This window comes from Rattus norvegicus, chromosome 10 (genome assembly GCF_036323735.1).
Source record: "Rattus norvegicus strain BN/NHsdMcwi chromosome 10, GRCr8, whole genome shotgun sequence".
Classification (NCBI taxonomy): domain Eukaryota; kingdom Metazoa; phylum Chordata; class Mammalia; order Rodentia; family Muridae; genus Rattus; species Rattus norvegicus.
The window spans coordinates 21,489,630-21,513,404 of NC_086028.1; the positions used below are offsets into that span (position 1 = coordinate 21,489,630).

The 23,775-nt window shown below is 44.2% G+C and overlaps 1 protein-coding gene and 1 long non-coding RNA gene across 15 annotated transcripts in view; one reads left to right on the forward strand and one right to left on the reverse strand.

Moving 5' to 3' along the window:
* Positions 1–23,775, reverse strand: part of Tenm2 (teneurin transmembrane protein 2) — a 1,136,292-nt gene that overhangs the window by 504,920 nt on the left and 607,597 nt on the right.
* On the forward strand, positions 7,194–12,652 carry LOC134480777 (uncharacterized). 2 transcript variants are annotated; one of them, XR_010055591.1, is made up of 2 exons: positions 7,194–7,285; positions 8,763–12,652. It is a non-coding gene; the product is annotated as an uncharacterized LOC134480777 (long non-coding RNA). The 2 variants fall into 2 exon arrangements; XR_010055590.1 differs by having other exon boundaries at positions 7,206–8,001.

Genomic DNA, 23,775 nt, shown 5'->3' on the forward strand with positions numbered 1-23,775 from the left:
CATACAACTGAAAACTGGACTTTTTCTTTCTGAGCTGGGTGAATTCATTTTAGACTTCCAGTAGTATTTCGGTATCAAAAGTGGTGAGATTGTTGGTACCTTTTAAGGAATTTAATTAGTCATCCATCCCCTGGTGTGTTAGCTACTTTTCTGTTGATGTGATAAAACACCACGACCAAAAGAAACTTCTGTTTATTCTGATTAGCAGTCTTGGGAGAGAATCTAGAGTGGCGGAGTGGGCCAGCTGGAGCAGAAACCTGAGAGACCATGTCTTCGAATACAGACACTAAGCAGACACACAGAGAGCACACTGGAAATGTGGGGCCAGGCTACACACTCTCAAAGCCCACTCATTCAGTGGCATAGCCTCTCCCTCCATGTTATAAAGAAGTATCTTTATAACCTTCCCCAAAGAGTCTCACCAACTATAAACCAACTATTCTAATACCCAAACCTAGGGAGGTCATTTATCACTTACGCCACCACACCCTTGCTCATGGAAACTAGGGATATGTTTCTATTAAAGGAATTCCCGAGACTGGGGATGTAACTCCTGATGCAAAGCTCTGGGTCCCACTCCTAGCACTGAATAAACCGGAGGTGGTGCTAATCTGTATAGTCATTGCACTCCAGAGTCTGGAAGTCCAGCTGGGAGGGTCGGAAACTCAACCCTGGATACTTAGTTCAAGGGCAGCCTTAGATGCATGAGATCCTATCCATAGAAGAATTCCTGCATCCAGTCAGAGATTATAGTGAAATTAGGAATATTTCCCAATTAAGAAATTTAGCCACAAGGAACATTGTGCTGGAATAGTTAGGTACAGAAGTGTACTGCTATGGTCAACCCCCTGCACAAGGGTAGTACAATAGTACAGCAAATACATGCGACTGCTTGTTTGGTTCTTTCCTCTAGGGAAAAGCTGAATCCAACAGTTTAAGTCACCCGTTTTCATTTTGTACCATTACATCGCCAGCTTTTGCTCATAAATAACTGGATTGATAAAGTCAATACTTTTTGTTATTAGTCATGAGAAGTCCATGGAACAAAGCCAGAACACCTCCATTGTGAACTAAGAATACCGAAATAGCTTCAACCCTCCAATGACTACCTTCCATGACAATGGAGGAGTAGGGCTAGAGAGTAACTGGGAAGCTGAGGTAGGCCATGTAACAGTGGAGAGCTTTACCATCTACCCTTTACAAGAGCCCTAGTAATTATAGACCAGTTATTGCCCGCCAAGATCACTTTCAAATATTGCATGGCCCCAAGAACTGGTGTTTACAGCGAGACTCTGAAACCTGAGGCCCACTTCAAGTTTTCAGAGCCCGTGACTTACAAACACTGTGAGACAGGGAAATGAGCTTAGAGATCTGGAGTATTATTCATGCCTCTGTCTTTATGGCTTCAGTCAGAACTATCCCAACATCCTCCCTTGACCTCAATTCTGCAAATTGCATAAGTGACCAAAAATTCCCTTTCCTACGACTATTTGGAAACCACAAGATATTATCATAAATAGGTTTGTGCGGCCTGCACCAATGAGAGCGTCACTATCCTAAGAAGAGGGCTACTCACCCTTCCAGTTGAGAGCTATTGTGATGAGTATGGGCTTTAGGGTGGTTTTATGCTGAGTGTTATTCCTGAGGCTACACTAAAAGAAATTAAGACATAGAAGAGAAACTCACGGAATCTTCCACTTAGAAGGTAGTCATTCCTACCGACAATGGAAGAGGCACAAAGATCTTTTTAGTCTCAATTTTATCTCTAAGAAAATAGAAACTATCTAAAAAAGAAAGGAATTAGATGCCTTCAAATATTCTAATCAGTGTCCCCAGAAGTATGTGGGAGAGGCACATGACTTTTTATTGCCAGCTAGGCCAGTGTTTTCTACCTTTCTTATGTTCCTTTAAGACAATTCCTCATGTTGTGGTGACGACCCACCATAATTTTCATTGCTGTTGCCGCGTCCTAACTAATCTTGCTACTGTTATGAATCACAGTGTAAATATCTGATACGTGGGGTGCCTGCTATGAAACCCTTGTGGGGGTTGAGACCCACAGGTTGAGAACTGCGGAGGAGAAGCATCTTGTACCTAATTGCCTATACACTACTAAATATCAATTTTTATTACTCAACAAAATCCTAGTTTTGACAAACCAAAAAAAAAAAAAAAAAAAAAAAAAAAAAAAAAAAAAAAAAGCAAACTGCAACATATCCAAAACCAGGGCAGAACAAAATACTTACAAACCTTCCCTCAGGCCTCAGACAGTCATTATTACTTTACCAGGACCATTTTCCAAACTATGAGAGAAAATGGATTGTTTAAACAAAATTATTTAACAATCTCCCATTAATTGACACTTCCCAGTTGCCGAGTTCACCCAATTACATTAGCCTTTAAACAGCCAGCACACTTCCGTAATTTTTAATAAAAATGGCCATTTTTGCAAGGTTTAACTTGCTAAATAAGGGTATTAATTTCAATAAAGCAATTAGCACATTTACATAATTTGATATTGTTATTTTAATAGAACTTAAGAGCTTTAAACAGCAGTTGCTACTATAGGAAGAAGAGTGGCCTGTTCACATAAAATCTAAACCTAGATCCCTGATAACAACCTTCATAGTAATTCTGATCTTAGAAAGATGGGAATAGACAGCTAAGGCTGGATGGTTGGCATCAATGCCTCACCATGGCCATCTGAACAGAGCCCTTGTGGGAGAAGGGAGTGGGGAGGGTCCTTAAGGATGCCCCAAGGCTCCTGACATGCCAGAAATGGTACCCGTGCCTTCAGAGCTACTGTTGAGATGGGCAGATATAGGATGATCAGCTAGCAAAAGGGAACTAAAGGAAGGAACACAAACCTAGGGGATTATGGGAAACATGCCACGATAGGTATATAGTTCCAGAAACAGCAATTTCTGGTCTTCTTGAAGAGCACGTACACATTGGAAGAGGACCAGTGTCTCCTCCCAACAACCGCTAGATGGGAAAAGATGACCTTGGCTGTCTAACTTATTCTGACCAGATGGCTTCATTAATGCCAGAGACTGAGTATCTCAAGGAGCCCTGCTGGTTCTCTTCACTATTGTCAGTAATTGGTGATGTAAATGGATGATGATACCGGGGTTGGGGGTGCGGGGAGATGCCCAGGTCTCTGGGGCTATGCATGGAACCCTGTGTGTAGCACTTCCCCCTCAGTTACAGTTATAAGAAAGGACACTTGGCTTGTGCCTGTGTATAGGCAGATGGAGAATCCTTAGCAAAATAGAGGGATGGGAAGTCCTCTGAGTTCAAGGGGCTACCTTTAAGTGTAGTTTGACAAAAGGTGAGGAGAGGGAGGTAGAAGAATTCCAGGCTAGGAAGCAGCATCGCAAAGAGCTTCCATCCCAGCCTCAGCCCTGCTCCCACCCGCCTTCTCAACCCTCTTGCCAAGTAATCCAAGCTTGACATTGTTACTTACTACACATCCTCGGGCTAGAATGCTGACACGGTCTATAAATCAAATTGAGACATGCTAAGTGACATGCTCAGGACCGCAGTGCAAGTTCCCAAGGAGAAACAGGGGCCGCAAAAATTATGGCAACACCCACACTATAAAGACGAAGGAGGGAATTGCAAGTTAAAAGGAAAGTGTTTGTCTTGGAGCAGGAATGACTTATGCATACGTTATTGCCGGCGACGTGAACTAAAGTAAATGTCTGAGTGGTTCTAGGGAATCTGTGTGATTAGGGTAGTCCCTTCTGTTCCAAATTGTCAGGATTTACAGTGAGAACACTGGCAAAGCACCCTGCAGTATTCCTAGCACCAAGTGTTTGTGGCAGCATAAGATGGGTTTAAGTGCATGTTAATGTTGATGTTGATGTGCACAGATGTGGATGAACATTGTAAGAGTCATGAGTGTCTTCTCTTCTCTGAGTTAGTAGAACCATTGCAGACATATGAGGTTATCTTTGATTTAGGTGGGACTTAGCAGACACCTAGGGAGCTGAAACAAGATCTACAGAGGGCAATGTCAACAAAGTAATGGCTTCCTAGTAGACTTTAAGCTATAGTTTGGCTAGGGTTGGGAATATCCTGATGGTGATGATTTAAAATTTAAAATGTATAACTTTTGCATTTGTACCACTGGCATTTCTTCAATGAAACATATTTATTAACCTATCATGGAGACTTACTCCTTTGATTAATTGCCAACAATAGAAATCCAAAGCAATCCATTCTCTAGAAAACGCTGGAAGCTGGGAAAGTAGAGACAGAGTGCAGACACCCGTGGTCATGAGCAGAGGCCCATGGAAGGTAGAGTTTGGGCTGGGGTTTCTGAAGTTTGAAATGTCCCAGTTGATCCGAGAAGAGAAGAGAAGAGGAGAGGAGAGGAGAGGAGAGGAGAGGGGAGGGGAGGGGAGGGGAGGGGAGGGGAGGGGATAGGAGAGGAGAGGAGAGGAGAGGAGAGGAGAGAAGAGAGACAGAAGATAGGAGGAAGAAAGTCTTTTGTCTTTTGCTTATGCTCCCAGAGAACAGATGGATAGTGAATCAGTATTCTAAGGAAAGTGGTATCATATCTGGTACCCTTCAAAGCCATTTCATAGAAGGCTATCTTTTAAATTCAAGGCACCCTCTTTGTGTGCTTGCTGCGGTCCTTGTGGTGTGCATGTACTGGGGATTTTAGAGAATCCTCAGGGTCACAAACATCTGCCCCAACAGCTAGTAATCGAGCAGGAAGGTAGCAATGGCAATGGGCATCTTGGTTCTGAAATGTCTAGAAGGAGATGGTGAGAATGACCAGGAGGACATAGAATACAGATGTGGAATACAGTCCTCTGGAGAGACGGCTTGGGCAGGGACCTATGGATGAGGAGAAAGTAGTCTGCTACTTTCAGACAGGATTGAAAAGGATGAAGAGGGAATTTCAGGCATGAGAGGAAGCTAGGAATGGAAGGAAGTTCAGCTTGACCTTGACCGACAGAAAGTGGCCACTGAAGCACTTCAAGGTGGACAGTGTCAAAGGGAAGATCTTTACACCACTAACATGACACAGGGGTCCCCAGCAAACTCTTCAAGCAGGGAGTGCCACACTCAAGAAGGAGCTGTAGGGTCATGCTACAGAAGTGCTAGAGGAAGGGCTGTGTCTGATGTACAGCGGTGTCTGTGAGGGTAGGATTACGTCGAGAAGCTCTAGCTGTTTATCTGTAGGGTTTGCAAAATCTGGGGGACAATGAATCAGCAGTTAACGTGTTACCGTGGACTGCAGCAGAGTGCCAAGCATTTAGTGTTTACTGGTCGGACTAGCACTCTGGGTGGATGAAAACAAACTTATAATGTAGAGGTTTGCAAGGAAACCATCTGTGTGAGTGTGTGCACGTGTGCATGTGTGTGTGTGTGCATGTGTGCGTGTGTGTGTGCATGTGTGTGTGTGTGTGCATACACACAGGCACACATACTCCTTTCTTTTTCTTTCTTTTATTTATTTATTTATTTATTTATTTATTTATTTATTTATTTATTTATTTTCCTTCTAAAGGCAGGTCTTTGTCTTGTAGCACACGCTGGATTTGAATTCACAGCAATCCAACTGACTTAGCATCTCTTCACCCATCTCCAATTTCTGAGATTATAGGTGTGCACTATCACATCAAGTGATCTGTCTTCAAAAAACACATGGTTTTCTTCCTGATATTTTAGCCCCAAGAATCTCCTTTAAAATAACGTAATTCATCTGACTCCTTATCATGGGAGCTGTGCCAGCATCAACCCAGACTAAACCACTCGATTAGGCTGCAGATAAAAAGAATTATTGGATGTTACCGAGAATCAATTTTCTGTGCCTCTGTTTGAATGTGTGATTGGTGATAAATGTGAATTATGAATTAGCATTGAACGCAACAAACTACTGGAACCCAACTTTGCTTGTGGCCTTTACTGCACCGGAGAATAAATAAAGTCCTCTTAATTGGAAAACTGGAGTGTGAAATGGAAACTTTGAATTTATTGGACACTTACATGGTATTAGGAATGGTGATATGAAGACATGGACCTGGGTCTTGCTGGAGAGCTTTATTGAAAGGAGGCAGTCTCCCTTCACTGGCGCCTTGGAGATGCTTTCTCTCCTGTGCAAGCCCTACCAAGCTTTCTTGGCTTCCCTAAACCACCAAGCATTGCCCATCCCGGGGACTGAAGGACCCTGGCCTGAAGCATTTTCCTCAGGACCCCTTGTATTTGGGTATGTTCAGTGTTTTAAGCTTAACAACGGAGGAGCACAGGATTGCCCCCTCCATGTTGTCTTCCTTGAGTGGTATCCTCCCTTTTGGAGTCTACTTCTTCCTTTTGTCTTAAAAACCCCACTTTAGCAGCACTCTCACGTACTGAAAATGCCTTCCACAGTTTTCTCCTCCTTGCCCTACAGACTTCCTCTGCCCCACAGGAATGAAAGCTAGAGGCATTCAGCTCAGTACTTGTTCTTAGGTAATACATACTAGGTAGTCCACAGAACACAGTGGGTCTTCAGAAAATGTTCATTGAATGAACGAGTAAAAACAATATAAAGTCCGTTTAAACACACTTTAAAGGATGTCATTTGTGTGTGTGTGTGCCTGTGTGAGTGTGTGTGTGTGTGTGTGTGTGTGTGTGTGTGTGTGTGCTATGCCTGTGAGTGCCAGAAGAGGGAGTATGATGTGAAATGAGTCCAGGCAGTTGTGAGCCCCCTGACAGAGGAGCTAGAAACCGAACTCTGGTCCTTTGCAAGTACAATGGGTGGTTCCTACCCACAGAGCCATTTCTCCAGGCCCCAGGGCCTGCTTAAGAAAAGCCTTTGTTTTATATAGGAGATTTAGAAAGCCTAAGAAGCTTGCTCTGAGTCACACTGAATAAACAAAACAAAACAAAACAAAACAAAACAAAACAAAACAAAACAGGATTTTCTCCTCAAAGCTTCTTTTCCAAAGCCATTCATCAGGCCACTACTGGGGAAGAAAAGTCACACCAGAGCCCTACTGCAATGCTGTAAGAAGTTGTCTGGCCAGGGTAACAGCAGAGGTATCAGTGTATCAATGAAACAGGATGCAATGAGACGAAAGAATAGAAGAAAGGGAGGTTACCAGAAGCCCAGGTCCCACCCCATGTCAATCACAGAGAGGGGAGGAAGCCTATTATGACCTGCACAATCTAAAGGACTTGATTCTCACTGTTGCCCTGGGATACCTAAACACTGGTTTACAGCCGGCCTGGGCACTGCCTTTTACGTTATATTCGTGTGCCTGCCAAGTGAGGCACATATCCAGTTTTGGTAAATGAAGGCTTGTTTTCTTTACGATTTATTCATTCATCAAATATTTATGGAGCTTGTCCTGGGTGGCAGTGTTCTACCAAGTGTTAGGGACAGCAATGAAGCAGTTATTTGCGGTCCTCAACTCTGGGAACTAACTCTTTTGTATGAGACAGAGAGAAGACGACCAAACACATGGGAAAGGGTGCCCTGAGAGGAGTTACCAGGAGGTGCTTAAAACAATGTTGCTGGCTGGCTTTCGCTTAGCCATTCGTTCCTTCATGCAACAAACAATTTGTTTGCTCTAGGACCCACCAATAACCTAAGGAAAGAACCTCTAGCTTGAAGGGCTTACCTTTGTGCAGAGGGTGCAGGCCCTATAGCAGTGGTTCTCAACTGTGGGTTGGGACACCCTACCCCCACCCGTCGAGCCTAACAACTCTTTCACAGGGGCCACCTAAGGCCTCTGGAAAACACAGATATTTACATTATGATTCAGAGCAGTAGCAAAAGTAACGGTCATGATGAAGTAGTAATAAAAATACTTGTGTGGCTGAGGTGACCACAGCATGAAGAACTGTATTGACGGGACGCAGCGTCAGGAGGGTAGAGAACCACTGCCATATAAGACGGAAGCACAAGGCACAGTGTGAGGGTGAACCGAACGCCGAAGAGGCCCTGAGCGTCCTGATGGTCGGGGATTCACTCCAACTACAGAAATGGGATATTTGAGTAAGGTATGCAGGTCTCTGAAAACAGGGACGCTTGGTTTTGTATAGTCCTTCATGAATTCAGTAGCTGTTTCCTGAGCACCTACTACATGCTTGCACTACGAAGTAGAACCGGAAGAGCAAGCGAGGGAGGAAACGAACACGCATCTAAGATGACAGGGCATTGAGATAAAGGAACTCACAAGGACGCGGATGGAGGAGGAAGAATCCCCCAACAAATGTGAAGGACACAGAGAGGTCTGGGACTGCAACCAAAGGGGCAGTGGGAAGAAGAAATGTAACTGAGTTCCACTGGTGGAAAGATTTTCTCCTTACTCAAGGACCCTCCCATCTTATCCCCAGAGACATGGAGAGCTGAGACTTGATCTGGCTGTACCTCGCGCCCTCTCGTGGCCGTGTTGAGAATGCACTTATGGAGGAAGGAGGGGCCAGAAGAGCTATATAGAGAATAAAGTCTTAGGAAGAAGCGAGCCTAACCCCCAGAGCAAGAACCCCATTGAATAAAACCTGGGTGCCATGGCGTGAGGATCCGGGTGGGCTAACTCTGGTAGGGCACCCGAGATTTATTCTCCATGTAGATGCTAGGATCCATAATCCTTGGGCGAAGGGCCGCCCACTCACTCTTCTGTGCTGAGTGGGCTGTTGTCCACAGTTGGGCTAAAAGTGAGCTTTTAAAGGCATCGACTAAAAAGATGCCTAATTCTTGACTAGCGTTCCAATAGAGTTATAATTACTTAACACACAACCTCGTGTGTATTTAACGACAGATGCGGGGATGACTGTGCTCAAGTCCTGCAGGGATAAAGAAGTCCCAAACTGTCATTCTGGCTCCAAAGAGGCTTGTAGCTGGCTGCCTCATCATGCTCGCTCCAAGGACATTGCCTTATTTCCCTGCCGAACCACACTGGAAGGAACAGAAGACCCAAGGCCTAAATAGAAGCAGATGTAAGAACTCACAAAGCTAGGCAAGTCCTGTCTCCTTTACTTTTTTGTAATCAAACGGGGTCCATAAATTTTTGTTAAAAATAAATTTGGAGTCACTTTGTTGGTCCCCCTCCTTCATTCACTCCTTCCCTCCTTCCCTGCCCCCTCTCTACTTCTCTCCTTCTCTCCCTTTCCTCACTCTCCATTTCTTTCCTCCTCCATTCCATCCATCTCTCTCTGAAAACAAGCAATGTCTCCTCATGACCACACAGCATCCTTAATATCAGGCAGCCGGAGCGACTATACTCAAAGAGTGGTTTATCTCCGATAGGTGAAGGGATGGGGCTCGTGACTCCTTTCTCCAAATATTAACAGCTAATCATGCAGCCAGCCATAGCCACATGCTTGCTGACACCAGTAATTGTCTGCTTGTAGGAATCAGTGCCTGAGGGAAGCCAGAAGGACACAGCTGAGCTTCTCTGAACGAGCCATGTAGGCTACAGGGTGACACATGGGGCCTGGTAGCTGGAAGCTGTGAGGGGAGAGATTCCACCGACTTCTACTGCTAGTTACTGGTCCTGGGCGAGATCTCCTTGGCCTCTTTGGGAATTTTATATGTTCTCTCTCTCTCTCTCTCTCTCTCTCTCTCTCTCTCTCTCTCTCTCTGTGTGTGTGTGTGTGTGTGTGTGTGTGTGTGTGTGTTTGTTTGAGTGAATTGAGTGACTGAGAATTTTGTGTCTGGGTTAATTTAATTTCAGAGCTAAAGCAGTCACAGGTAATGGCTCCCCAAACATTATGAAATGTATTTATCTGATTTGGGGAAAATCATTCTCTCCAGTCATATTGGAAATAGGATCCAAGGCTTGCTAGGGAGAATAATGAACTCCCAAATATATCCACCTCTTCATTTGTAAATTTGGGAATATGTGATATTGAATAGCAACAGGGGCTCTGATGTTGATTACTGATTAGCCTCATGGGTCTTGCTGCTAGAGATGGGAGATTCTCTCGGATTATCCAGGTAGTTTCCTCTGTGGAGAAATATTCCTAGCTTCATTCAAACAGAATATATTAATAACAGAAGGCCAAAAAAATGTCTTCACATTGCTGGTTTAAGCGATGGAGGGAGGGGCTTCAGCCCAAAAGATGCAGGCAACGGTAGACTCTAGCAAAAGGAAGGGAGCAGTTTTCTCTGTCGAAACTGAAAGGGAATAGCACACCCTTGGATCTCAGGCTCTGGCCTGTGTAAGTCCACTTCTGCCCCCGGAAGCACAGCCACATTAACTGTGCACACTGCAGGTCCAGGGAGGGCAGAGTAGTGGCGCACACCTTTAGTCCCAGCACTTAGGGGACAGGGACAGGTAGGTTTCTGTGAGTTCGAGGCCACCCTGGTCAGAGTGAATTCCAGGATAGCTAGGGCAACACAGGAAAACCCTGTTTCCAAAAAACCAAACCAACTAACCAAACAAATAAGTGTACACTTTGGTTCTTTTTTTTTTTTTTTTTTTCGGAGCTGGGGACCGAACCCAGGGCCTTGCGCTTCCTAGGCAAGCCCTCTACCACTGAGCTAAATCCCCAACCCCATGTGTACACTTTGAAGCCAACATTTGTGGCATTCTGTCGCAACAGCGATGCTGAAATTAATGCCCGTGACTTTTAGTTGTTTTTGGCACAAAACAAACAAACAAACAAACAAACAAAACAAAACAAAACAAAACCAAAAAAAAAAAAAAAACCACTCTGAAATGCTTCACCGCTATTTATCAGTGATACAATGCACTTATAAAACTTTCCTGAATGATAATAATGGACCATAGGAACCAATTTTAAAATTAGGAGTGACGTCAAGCAAATAATGAACAAAAGGCCTCCAGGCCCGCAAGGTTCTCCATCTCACAGCCTATCAGATTAAGAGAAAGCTGGCGTATTAACATGCTTTTAAAAGTTAAGTAATTGGGCAACTAAAACACGGGTTTCTATGCTAAATATGCGTGCTTGCTTCCACTAAGATGCCATTTGCTGTAGTTTACTGTAGGCTTCGTCCTAGCACAGCACACACTCAGCTTCTTTCTCTTCTTGGTAATGCATGTTACATGCGAGTAACTAAGGGAGTTTAAAGCAATGTTATAGCATGTAAATAACAATAAATCACCTCCCCCTCCTCCAAGCTTCCACTTTCACTCAAAAGTGCTAATATTAGCCCAATACCTCTACTTAAATTATGGCCTCCCATTCAACCAGAGAGTATACATTATTCTTGTGCTCTCTCTTGAATGCGCTGCCTAAGAAGACGCACCGAGATAAATAAACGCAATATTTCAGAGGAGGAAAAAAAACGCAGGCGAACAGAATCCGTTTACAAATACAGCAATCAGACACCAGCATCTGCTATAACTACTTACTTATAAGAGGGGGTGGGGAGACTCACTTAAGTATCCACAATAAATTCACTCCGGCAAATGCACTGAATTCCTTCCAAGGAAAAGGCTGCACTCACATCCCAGCATACAGATGAGACCTCTTAGACTTGTCATTCCATCTATAACTGGGAACTAGAATATTCTTTGGTTTCATCACCCATCAGACTGCCTAGCTGGGTTCTCTGTCACTATGTTTTCTTCTATTCTCTCTCTCTTTTTCTGCATATATATATATACATATACATATACACATATATATGTGTGTATATATACATATATGCACACACATAATGTGCATATATTCATAATATTCATAATATATCTTCATAATATATGCATATGTCTATAATATATGCACACATATATTAAATAGGCTTGGGTCAGTTTTATTTTTCACTGTTTTTGTTATCAAACTTAAGGTTAACTAAGTCTGCTATTAGCTTATAGGTAGTAATATTCCACTAAAAATTAATTCATATGGAAAATACCAGGTTAGAAGCTGCTTCTTCATGTTTTTGGAACATTGGTAACATGCAGAGTCAGTCACTTTGTGGAAAACTGGTTTGGTAATGCCTTCCCTGTGGGGACTTGGGAATACTTTGCAACAGACAAGCTTTTGAAAACTGGCCAGATGTGGGGCTTCATCAGATGGTCAGGATGCAGAATGTCCCTTACTGAAGGACAGTTATCCCTTATGGAAAATGCAATCATTAGTCATAGTTTGTGGGGGACTGGTTCCAGGGACTCTCTGGGAGTCCAACATCTATGGGTGCCCACTACCTTCAAACACAATGACAATGTTTTCCCAAAACCAGTGGGCCTCCTTGCAGATGCTGGGTGTCCTTGGTGGATCATGTGCCATACCTAATATAGAATGAACAATACACAAGTAGTTGTATTATATTTTATGAAGACACAATGACGAAAGGGCTGCACGTATTAAATCACTCTGTGGAGTTTGTAAAGATGTTTATATCTTCCATATCTCCATTTCCTTGGCTGGTTGAATCCATGAATGTGGGGCCCATAGACATGTTGCCTGCAGGAACAGAGGCTGACTGTGCCGTACTACCAAGACATGAGGAACTCAGTATAAGAAACTTTTTGAGCAAGGGTCTTCAACGTGCATAGATGACCTTCTGGGCCAGGACTTTTCTGCCTTAGGTGAGGGGTGGTTTGAAGGACTGACATGTACACATCAGGTCATTTAGAAGGATATCTGTTAGATGCCAGTAACACTTTGCCATTCAAACACAACAATAAAACCACCTCTGGATACAAGGTCTTTGGTGAGGTGGGGAGTGGGCAATGCCATCTCCACTTGACTGAGAACCTGCTTTGTAAATACCTGCTGGGGCAGGCTAAAAGCTTTCTTTTGCGTAGCCTACTGCAAATGTTCTGGTTGCTGGATTTTATACTTTTGGCTAGTTAGAACACTACGCTTCTACACTAGCCATAGTCAGACAATTACTGCCTCTCATTCTGCACTCACTCTCGACTCTAACATTCATCTCACCTTGTCCCTCCTCAGAAACACAGTCCCTCCCTCTGGAAACCCAGCTCCAGATGTTCAAAGCTTCCCTCTGGTCTCGAGAAGTATCTGAACTCAAACCCTTAGGGCATTTCCCCATTCCAAGAGCTGTCCTAAAATCTTAATTCTTGCCCCCAAAGAGCATCTTTTCTATTTAGTCCTTCGAGACATGTCGCTGAAGCCAGGGGGAACGATCCAAGGAAAGGACATGGCATCATGGGGACTTCATAAGCTTGTAGGCCAATCCGATTCAAAAAGTGGCCCCAGTGCAAATCTCCCTGGAAAGCTGATTCACTAGCAATGGGATCTCTACCTCACAGCTCCCCTCTTCTCTTCGACATCACTGTGTTTCCCACCCGTTCCTACGCTCTTTGGTGAATCCCTCCCATCTTTCTTCAGGATGCTGTACTGTGTAAAGAGGCATTACAAGCCCCCACACTGGGAATGCTAGAAACTCTTGTCAGGATTTCATTGGGGACGACACCTCCTCACCGATAGCCTGTGTTTCACAAGGTTTGTCTTTAACTCGTATGCAAATAAGATCAAATGGGGTGGAGTCTCACCATGGTGCAGATTAAAGAAGCTGGAATTCAGAGAGGTTGAAACATCACTGGTAAACAGATTGGCAGATGGTTACAAAGGGGGGGGGGGGAAGATTCGAACTGCAGATGTGGTTTACATAGTTTCCTAACTGGAGCCGCTCGACGATGCTTGAACATTGGCTTATCTTAAAATTTACATAAATCCTGATCTATAAACTCATATTTTTCCATTGTGCAATGGACACGAGAGTTCAGAGGCCAATCCTCACGTGTCTTGTCTAGGAAACTACAAGGTTAGTCTTGTTTCTTACACAGGCTTAGGTGACCCTGGGGCTGTGCAATATCACCAACACTTGTCCTCAGTGTGATCATTGAGACTCTTCTCAGTGACTTCATGTGCTCCGTCTTCCTGAGGGAGAGGGCATTGTTGTGGAGATATGGACTGAGCCACGGAGCAACTGTGACTCATCCCTCACTAGCCTTTCTCTGAGGCTCAGGAATAGGACATAATTTATCAGACAATGAGCTGGCCTCTGTTTTACATGGGCCCTTGAGGTGTGGATGTGGAGAGTGGAGTTGCTCAGAAAAAAAAATGTCAAAACACACCAAAGCAAACTGGTCCCAGCCCCTGTGTGCTTTTCTCTGGAGACAGAGTTTAAAAGTCCTTACGTTATGATGGGGGAGACCAACGTGTCTCACTGGGTCAGGAAATAATTAAAATACGATATCGAAAATCGAGTTACTATTGGAATGCTAGATGTTCAGACTTTTAGACTGATCCAGACCTGGGGGGGGGGATCACTGATATAATCTAAAAATGCTTTTGAGACTTAATGATGGTAACATCTTGAAACATAAGAAGTCAGAGAGTCAGTTTACAAACACAGGCCTAGATACTTTGAATCCAACTTAGGGCATGCTATATTGTTTTAGAACAGGGTTAGGGGAGTGTCTGTGAGTCAGTGGACACAGTTCCTGCCCCCACAGACATGACAGTCCTTATTCGCTTTTATCCCCACTTGTAGATCCAGAAACTGAGACTCAGAGAGGCTCACCAAAGTCACGGAGCCTGCCAATCATACAGCTTTCATTACCGTCGGGAGCTCATTCTGAGGGTCACGTTCCTTTCCTTTACTAAGTCCATCAGCCAGGAAGGAAAAATCCTGCTTCCTCAAGAACCAGAAAAAAAAAAAGGACTTTTGAATTACTAATAAAAAAACCTCCAGGGGCTGGGGATTTAGCTCAGTGGTAGAGTGCTTACCTAGGAAGTGCAAGGCCCTGGGTTCGGTCCCCAGCTCCGAAAAAAAGAACCAAAAAAAAAAAAAAAAAAAAAAAAAAACCTCCAAAAAGACGAATAGCAGAAGACACCAGCTACCATGGATAGGCCTTCGCAGAGGCAAATAATTCAGAGCACGAAGAACGCGCTGATGACGTCATCCAGACGCGACTCTCGGGCTATTTCAGGCTGTCGGAGACTATGCTCAACCTCTTTCTAAGACGTCTCGGAGAATTTCACATGAGGGAAGGGGTATCCGTTTGGGGTTCGAGCTTATGCAGCATTCAAAATACTAATCGAAGGGCAAGTTAAAAACCGTGCGGCTGAGTGGTCTGGGTAGTGCGGGACAACGTGCAAAAGCTGACTAAATGGTGCTGCATGTAAATGTTACTCACCAGATAACACGGAGGGCTTCCTAGCAATCTGAGTCTCCTGGTAAAGGCTTGCTAAGGGAGTTTACACAATGAACAGGTCTCTCCACACCCACCTTGCTGGCCACTGGACTCCCAGGGATTCAAGTGAAGCCAAGAGCTCTATTTTATTTTTGACAGTTTCAGTGGCAGCTGGTCAACTCACTTCACTTATTAAAAACATAAATAAACCACAGTATTCATTTATTTATTTATTTATTTATTTACGTGGAAAAAATCACTTTCCTACCTTTCTTACCCCTGGCACATAGTGCATTCTAAGGGTCCCCTGCCCCAAAGGGCTATAATCTAGAAGTTATATAAATATTGACAGGAAAAGCCGATGATGAGTGCAGTGGCTGTTAATTCCAACTGGCATCAGCCCATTGCTGATGAAAACTTGGATCTTGGTGGAAGCTCTCAGATGAAAGGCCCTGGAGTGATGTGTATTTCACAGACACGACAGGACAAGGGGAGGTAGGAGATGAAAGCCAGAGCAGACAGAGGAGCAGATTGTTGGAGAATGCTAAAGAGATGCCTTGGGACCCTCCAAATACAGCCTTCCCGTCATCCTTGACCCCGTGGGTCTTGTACTCAAGGCTGCATGACAGGATCCACCGCTTTCACTAAAGGACCTCCATGCTTTTCTGTGCTTGTGGGCGAAGGTGGGAAGAGTCTGTCACATTCCTGTGTGGCCCAGCAGGACCCCCAAGCTGGCAGCACAAGGTGTTGACTGACTGTGGGTTTGTGCGACAGCTGGGAGAATTTTCTTTCACTCAAAGCTCTCTCTCCCCGCACTTCAGTTCCAGCAACAAGAAAGATGTGTCTGATCTCTGGGCTTTCATATTCCCTCCTCAAAACCATCCCATTAGAAATACTCGGCTGGGACTTCCGTGCTTACGGGCATGGAGGGGCTGGCGAGATGGCTTAGTCAAGTAAATGCTGCTGCATAGCCATGGGGACCTGAGTTCAATCTCCAGGACCCATGTGGAACGTCAAGCATGGTCTTATGTGCTTGTAATCTCAGAAGTTTGGTGACACGGACGGGGGGAGGCGTGGAGCTCACTGGCTAGCAAGCCTGACCTAATTGTCTAGTCCCAATGAAAGACTGAAAAATCAATACAGACAAGCCGAAAAACGAACCAAACAAACGTGAAGTTACTTCACTTATGCTGATTACACAGACTCTGTATGCGAAAGCATGTGAAATTAATTGGGAATTTAAAATGGCTGTAACCATAGTACCTTCAGATGTGCTTTCTTAATAGGAAAGATCTTGGTTGGATTTTGTGGCTGATTTCTGTACTTGGAACTATAAAGTCAAAATAGCTTATGGGTCAAGGCATCTGAAAACGGGCTGCTGTGGCAGAAAGGAGTGATTGGCCTACACCAGGTATGCTATTTGTATACTAGTCCTCTCTCATCCAGGCTCCTAGAAGCAACAGCAACAGTGAAGATGCCCTGAAAATACCCTAAGAAATGGGTGGTCATTTCCTTTCACAGGAATGTTTGGACCCATCATCCCAACTGTATTCTTTTGACCAATCCTCCTCCATTGTCAAAACAACATGTTTCTCCTGGTCCATCGGGCCAAGCTGAGTTCCTCCAGGTCTCCTCATCCTAACTCTCTCCATCATTTTCCATTGTACTCTGCACTCCGGGTACATCTTCCCAACCTTCCTTTCCAAGACTACAGATCTTTGAGGTCAAGGGTTATATATATATATATATATATATATATATATATATATATATATATATATATATATATATATATATCCCGACTCTCTCTGTATCCAGAATCTCACACTGAGTCTCATTAACTAAATGACAGAGTCTTCTGTTTAGAAAGCTGAGGAGTAGGTTTGAACAGAGAACACCCATTCGCACCCCCATAAGCTATCTTGGAAGCCGTTCCTCACCTGTCAAGCTTTCGGGATCCTACACATCTCACCTTAGATGCTGCATTGTGGGGCAGTGGAACGAGGTCCAGTGGTGTGTGCTTTAGGAGCAGAGAAAGGGTGGATGTAGGATGTAGAGAAAACCCTAACAGCCTCCCGGGTTTTGAGCCTAGGAAACGTCTGCTAAAATGTTTACCTCTGAAGTTGATATCCTTCATTTGTCAGACTGTAGGAAAAGCCATTTCCTTTTATAGTCACACACAACTCAATGACGAAGACACACGCTGAAAAACATGCTTGTTAGGTGAGCTTGTCAGTATATGGCCATCTCATCCATACAACAACACTTGGTGTAGGCTAGTCACTCCATATGGCCTCTTGATATAGCCAGAAGATGAGGTAAACACAAGGCACGTGAGGCTGATATTGTTGCAGTGTAGGGAACTGCTCATAGTAAACCCTTTCCAAATGTAGGGAAGAAGCACACTGTAAAATCTGAATTAGAAGTCAGGATGCAGAGCGGTCTCACAGTCCCGCATTATCAAGCACTGTCACTACACACAATGTCACCAAAGACGCCATAGAGGAGGGCATCATACTATGGCATCTGTGATGGCTACTTTCGGCTGTTAACTTGATACTATCTAGAGTCGCTCAAGAAGAGAACACGAATGAGAAACTGCCTAGATCGGTTTTCGCCGTGAGCACATCCATGGTCTATGGCTATTACTTGGTTATATTAATCGAGGTGGAAAGACGTGCCCACCGTGGGTAGTAACATCCTCTAGACAGGAGATCCTGAGCCATTAGCTGTATGGAATATGACCCAAAAGCTAGTTGTATGTGAGTTAATATTCGTCCCTCTCTTCTGGACTATGGGTTGAGTGTGACTAGTCATCTCAAATTCCTGCTACGTGACTTGCTTGCAATGTCATGCTGTCCTACTGTCATACTGTAACCTGGAACAATGACCCAAAATCAACACTTTATCCCCTAAATTGTTTTAATCAGGAAATTTTATCATGGTAACAGAAACAATGTAGACAACCTCACATCAACCCAGGTATAAATCACAAGTCATTTTTTTTTTAACTCCATCACAAGTTTAAGAAACTGAGAGAGAAAACCCACATGCAAGGATAAAATTCAAAATATACTGGGGGTGTAGCCTGATGCTAGAACATGTACTTACCTATACCTAGATTCAATCCCAAGCACCAAATAACGTCAAAGGAAACCAAACAGAAAATGATATGGGAATTACCATCATGTATGAGACACACAGATGTTGCTACATGACCACATTTAGCTGTAGCTCAGAGTTAACCCGTGAATAACAGGTTTTGGTCTGTATACTGAGAGTGAGAAAATCTTGTGTTCAGAGACCAGAGATTCAAAACAAGAAGGTGGGACACACAGAACTGAGTAACTGAGTCAAGAGGCAGAGTCCACTTGCTCTAACTTTCTCTCTTTTCTAGTCACTTTGCAGAGAAGACACCTAACAAACAGAAGCAAAAGATCTGGTGAGGGACCAAGACCCTGTAGACACGCCACTTCCTTCTTGGCATTCAAGGGAGCAACTTTGAAACACCCTTGCCTCAGCTACAAAGAACAGTGTAACCCTGACTGGCTTAGGTGCTAGAACAAGAAAAATCAAGATGCTTTCATAAAGGAGCCAAAGAGAAAAAGGATCTGGGGCACATGGAAATCCCTACACACAGTTCCACTCCTGCTGATGGAGAAAAGGCTTCGTGAAACCTTCAATTCCATGCCCCTCGCTTATTACAACACAGGCAGCCAGTGTCAGAAGACAAGGCCAGCACGGCCCTCGCCTCCTCAGGGTTAAGCTTCAATGATTTGATGTTTCCTCTGCTCAGTCAGGTTATGAAAAACTTCCACATCTTGTGCACAGGACCGCTCATTCACTTGTGAAAAGATAAATCCAGGCTTTGCCACGAGAGGTGTCGTATTCATAACAGTTCTGAACTATACCATGGGGGGGGGTGTCTCAGTATTAGGAACGTTGATGAGGAGAGAGGAAATGAGAAAGTGAAAGAGTAGAAGAAAAGGGCTAGGATGAGGGTGTGTGAACACGTCTTCATGCCTGTACATGTGTGTGCATACATATGTATACATGGATAGCTGCGAATCATACTTGTATGTGCATGCATATACCCATGGTTGTATAATCATGATGATGTAGCATGTGTGTGTACTTGAGTTGTATGTGTGCATATGCGTATGTGTATGGGTATGGAGTGTGGATGTGCTGGATTTTCTGTTATACATACGTGCAAACTTGTATATACATGGGGCTATAAAGTATGCACATAGATTTGTGCACCTGAGTTTGTGGGTAGACGTGTGTGTGTGTGTGCGTGTGTGCATGCCTGAGTTTGTTGGTGTATATATGCACGTGTTTTCCTATGTGTGGGGGTATAGAATACATGCATACTGTGCTTAAGTCTGTGGGTGTGCTATGCCTGTGTGAACTTTTGTGTTGATATACAAGATCAGTATGTACTCATGCCCAAACTAGTAAAGTGATTCAGCATGGAGACAGTATAAGCCAAATTAAATAGGAAGCTGCAACTAGAGGGCTCTCAGCCAGCTTTGGCACAGAAGCCCAGGGGGAGTACTACAGGATGGGAGCTAAAAAGCAGCTTCCTGACTGCTGGGCTGTTGATTTGGCACCTTACCCCGATGGTATATTTTAGAAAAGAAGAAAAATAACATCTTCATAAGGGGTAGAAAGCATGGCAGAGACTCCGGGAATTTAGTGCGTTCTAGTAATCATAAATGAGGGTCTGGCACATTCACTGAAGGATATAAACTCCGTCTTATTCATTCTCATTAAAAAGACACATGCACATACACATGGAAATGTACAGGTGTACATATATACAGACCATAAGCTATGAGCATCTCTGGCACAAAAATACTATGTGGACTTTCTTAGGTTTTGGTATATATACTCAGATGTTTCCAGGAAGAAGACACTGAAATCCACCCCCCCCCAGAATGAGGCCATCACTTAATAAGGGAAATATGTGCACGCTAACACATAGGGGTGTCTGGTGAAAGAAATATTCCATCATTTTAGAGCACACAAATTGTTTTCTTCACTCAACTCCTACTGGGGCAGAACACTGAAAAATAGATTCTAATTTGCTCACGTGTAGATTCATGTTTTATTCTGTGTTCGGAAAAGCCTCTTTAGTCATGGGCTTTTGTTGCCTTTTGGGGTTTGAAGCTTTACTGAAGCTATGCATATAGTTTGAATGAGACACTGAGGAAAGCCACAAAGCCAGTTCCTAAACCAAGAGAGAAATAGGTGCCAGCATCTCAGGGGCCATGCTCTCTTCTCACAGGGGAAGACTGTGACATTATTATGGAGGTCACAAATGGACCAAGTTATACAAGTGCTACATATTAGATTAGGAGAAATTACTCCAAGGAAGCAAAGCACCCTGCTTCTTGCCCTGACTCCCTTGGCTTTCCTCACATTTTCATACTTACATTTTGGAAATGGGGGTTAAATTTGTAGTGTACATTTAATTTTTCCCCAAACCTCTTAGGTACAAAGCAATCATATAATTGCTAACGCCTTAAAACTTGTTCGTGTGTAATACCGGGTGAAAACCGAGTTTTGAGATATTAATAATTTCTGCCTTTCTGCCATGCTTAAATTATTCTTTAAATGCAGCAATTCACCGGCTGAGGCTGAGAAATGGAAGCCTCATTTGGGGGCTAATTAAGATGGAGTTGATTGAAGCTTAACCCACTTCATCTTGTCCTGAGGTAAGGATGAGAGAAGTTTAGTCCTTCTCTTACTGTTAACAAGCAAACCTTTTTCCCTGGATACAGTACAGATTAAAAAGTAACAAAACAAATTTGTACCACAAATAAATTTTAAACAATGTATCGAAATAGGTCAAGACTCATTTTGGGAAAAAAAAAATCCACCTTCCCTCCAGTCCCCCACTAAGCGAAGAGGAAGAAAAGCAGGGATAGAGGGCGCTGTGGACTGTGGACAGCCTGCCCAGTTAAGGAACTTCCGACCGCAGGACCTTGATGTTCAAAGCTACTTGCAAGGATGGGCGGATGGCTAGGGTTGGAGTAGAGACTAGGAGCAATTAGAGAGGGGAAAGCTGATGTGAAGAGATGGTGAGCAAGGCTGAGTGACACTGGCTGATCTTCACAGACAGCACCGAATGCTTGCTGGAGAGCTGAGAGCTGTTGCAGAGTGAAGAGTTGGCCCTATGGAAGATGATGGACTGTCAACAGTCAAGAAGGCAGCTGGAAATACTGGCTGAGGGGCTCATGCTGAAAGAGATGGAGAGATGGACTGGCTGCGGGTTGTGGAAGAGCCAGTGTTCTAGAAGCCATGGTGTCAAAGGACTGTCAAAGAGCTTTTTCTAATATGGAAATCTAATCCTTCTGCGAGCCCCACTCTGGAGTCCTGCGCTCAATGTTTGGTTAGTTCTCTTTGATATTTTCTGTCCTCCACTCACTGGAGCAGCGGCTGGATCCACTAACACTCCCTCTTAAATATTCTCACCTGCATTTCCCCATGTCCAGAGCTCAAGTACTGAACTGGTGGTTAATGACCATACAACCACCAAACCCAGTCACTAGGGCATGCTGACAGGAGCCTGATACATCTGTCTCCTGAGAGGCTCAGCCAGAGCGTGGCAAATACAGAGGGGAATGCTAGCAACCAACCACTGAACTGAGAATGGGGTCCCTTTTGGAGGAGTTAGAGAAAGGATTGAAGGAACTGAAGGGGCTTGCAACCCCATGAGAACAACAATACCAACCAACCAGAGCTCCCAGGGACTAAACCATCATCCAAAGACTTTTAACCATGGACAGACCCATGGCTCCAGCTGCATATGTAGCAGAGGATGACCTTGATGGGTGCTAGTAGGAGAAGCTCTTGGTCCTGCCAAGGCTGGAACCCCCAGTATAGGGGAATGTCAGGGCAGGGAGTCGGGAAGGGGTGGGTGGATAAGTGGGGGAACACCCTTATAGAAGATGGGGGAGGGAGGATGGGATAAGGAGCTTATGGACAGGAAACCGGGAAAGGGAATAACATTTGAAATGTAAATAAAAAATATCCAATAAAAAAATTTACCAAAGATCACTTCCAGGCTTGACTCTGAGGATAGCATTTGCCACTTACTGACTGGGAGACCTTGAACTGGGTAAAAAGTCAACTCTTGAAGCTGGTTTCCTCATCTGTAACCTAGTCCTACTTGTGATACATAGGAAATATCCCTAGTGACCTGCTGGATTCCTAGCTAACTGGGTGCTGTATTGTTGCCCTTTCTACCCCAGTTCATAGATCCCATGCATCTTCTCACTGGATCGCCATGGTAGTTCCTACACGCCCCTCTCACTCCTAGTCTGTCTTCATCTTAAACCTGTTCCCTGTATGTCTGCTCAGCCATCTTCACTTGAAAGCTTGGCTATGTCATTCACTTCCTGACAACCCCTCAGAGGTCTTCCAATGTCCTCAGGCTAATGTCTTGATTTATTACTCTTGAAAACCTACCCTTCCCTGCTTCCCTGCTTCCCTGCTTCCCTGCTTCCCTGCTTCCTGTCCTGGCTTTCTTCTTGATGTTCCAGCAATTCTAGGTTGATCCTTCCCGGAAGACCCCTATGCTTCTCATGGTCACTCCAGCAACGGCAACGCCCCTGTCACCAGACTGTAGCTTTGTCTGCCATTCACATTTGTCTCTCATTATTCCTTGTGCTCCAGTGACCATTTACACTGTGTGTGTATGTGTGTGTGTGTGTGTGTGTGTGTGCCCATTTTCAGAAACTGGAAACCTCTTCAAAACAAAGGCTGCTCTGGTCCCTCCTATAGTATGAATTCACTGTGTATTTATGTTTCTATGTGCATCATACAGGTGTGTGTGTGTGTGTGTGTGTGTGTGTGTGTGTGTGTGTATCCGTGCACATACATGCATATTTGGACTGAATTGAAGAGAATAAGTTAATGGTGTCATTATAGTCTTTGAGTGGTTATAACTATAGAATTTAGGCATGGGGGAGTTAAATTATAACCATTTACCCCCCTTTCTCTTTTTTTCATTTGATATTTTTAAGTCACTCACGTCTTTTGCCACAAGAACATCTTTGGGATGTAGCTGATAAAAATGGTTCTCTTACTCACAAGTTTGAGAGCCCATTAGCCTCATTTTTATATACCTGTCTTTCTTTTTTGAAATCTATTAGAGAAGTTATAGGATGCTTGACCAAGTTGGACCCAAATGAGTACTCTCTCTCTCTCTCTCTCTCTCTCTCTCTCTCTCTCTCTCTCTCTCTCCCCCTCCCTCCCTCCCTTTCTGTGTGTGTCTGTCTGCCTCTCTGTCTCTGTCTGTCTCTCCCTCCCTCCTTCTTCCCCCCTCTCTGTGTCTGTCTCTCTCTTTTTGTATCTCTCCTCTCCCTCCTCCCTTTTCTTGCATCATCTCTTGATATCTCTTGCTCCTGTTTTCTCTCTTATTTGAAGGACTCCTAATAGTCATTGCCAGTCTCTCAAAAGGGGGAAATATGCAACCGGGGGCAGTCAATAGCCAAATTCTGCCAAGTGGACCATAGACCAAGAAAAGTAGCTTTGCAGAGAAAGAGGTGGAGGAAGATTCACAGGGATGGAGGCATCGTGAGGCAGCTGGACAGAGGGCTTGTCCCAAATGCCAGCTTTCCCTCACTCTAGCTGTCAGGATCCAAGAACAAGCACCAATTAGAGCCCTGCTGTGGACAGCTCCCAT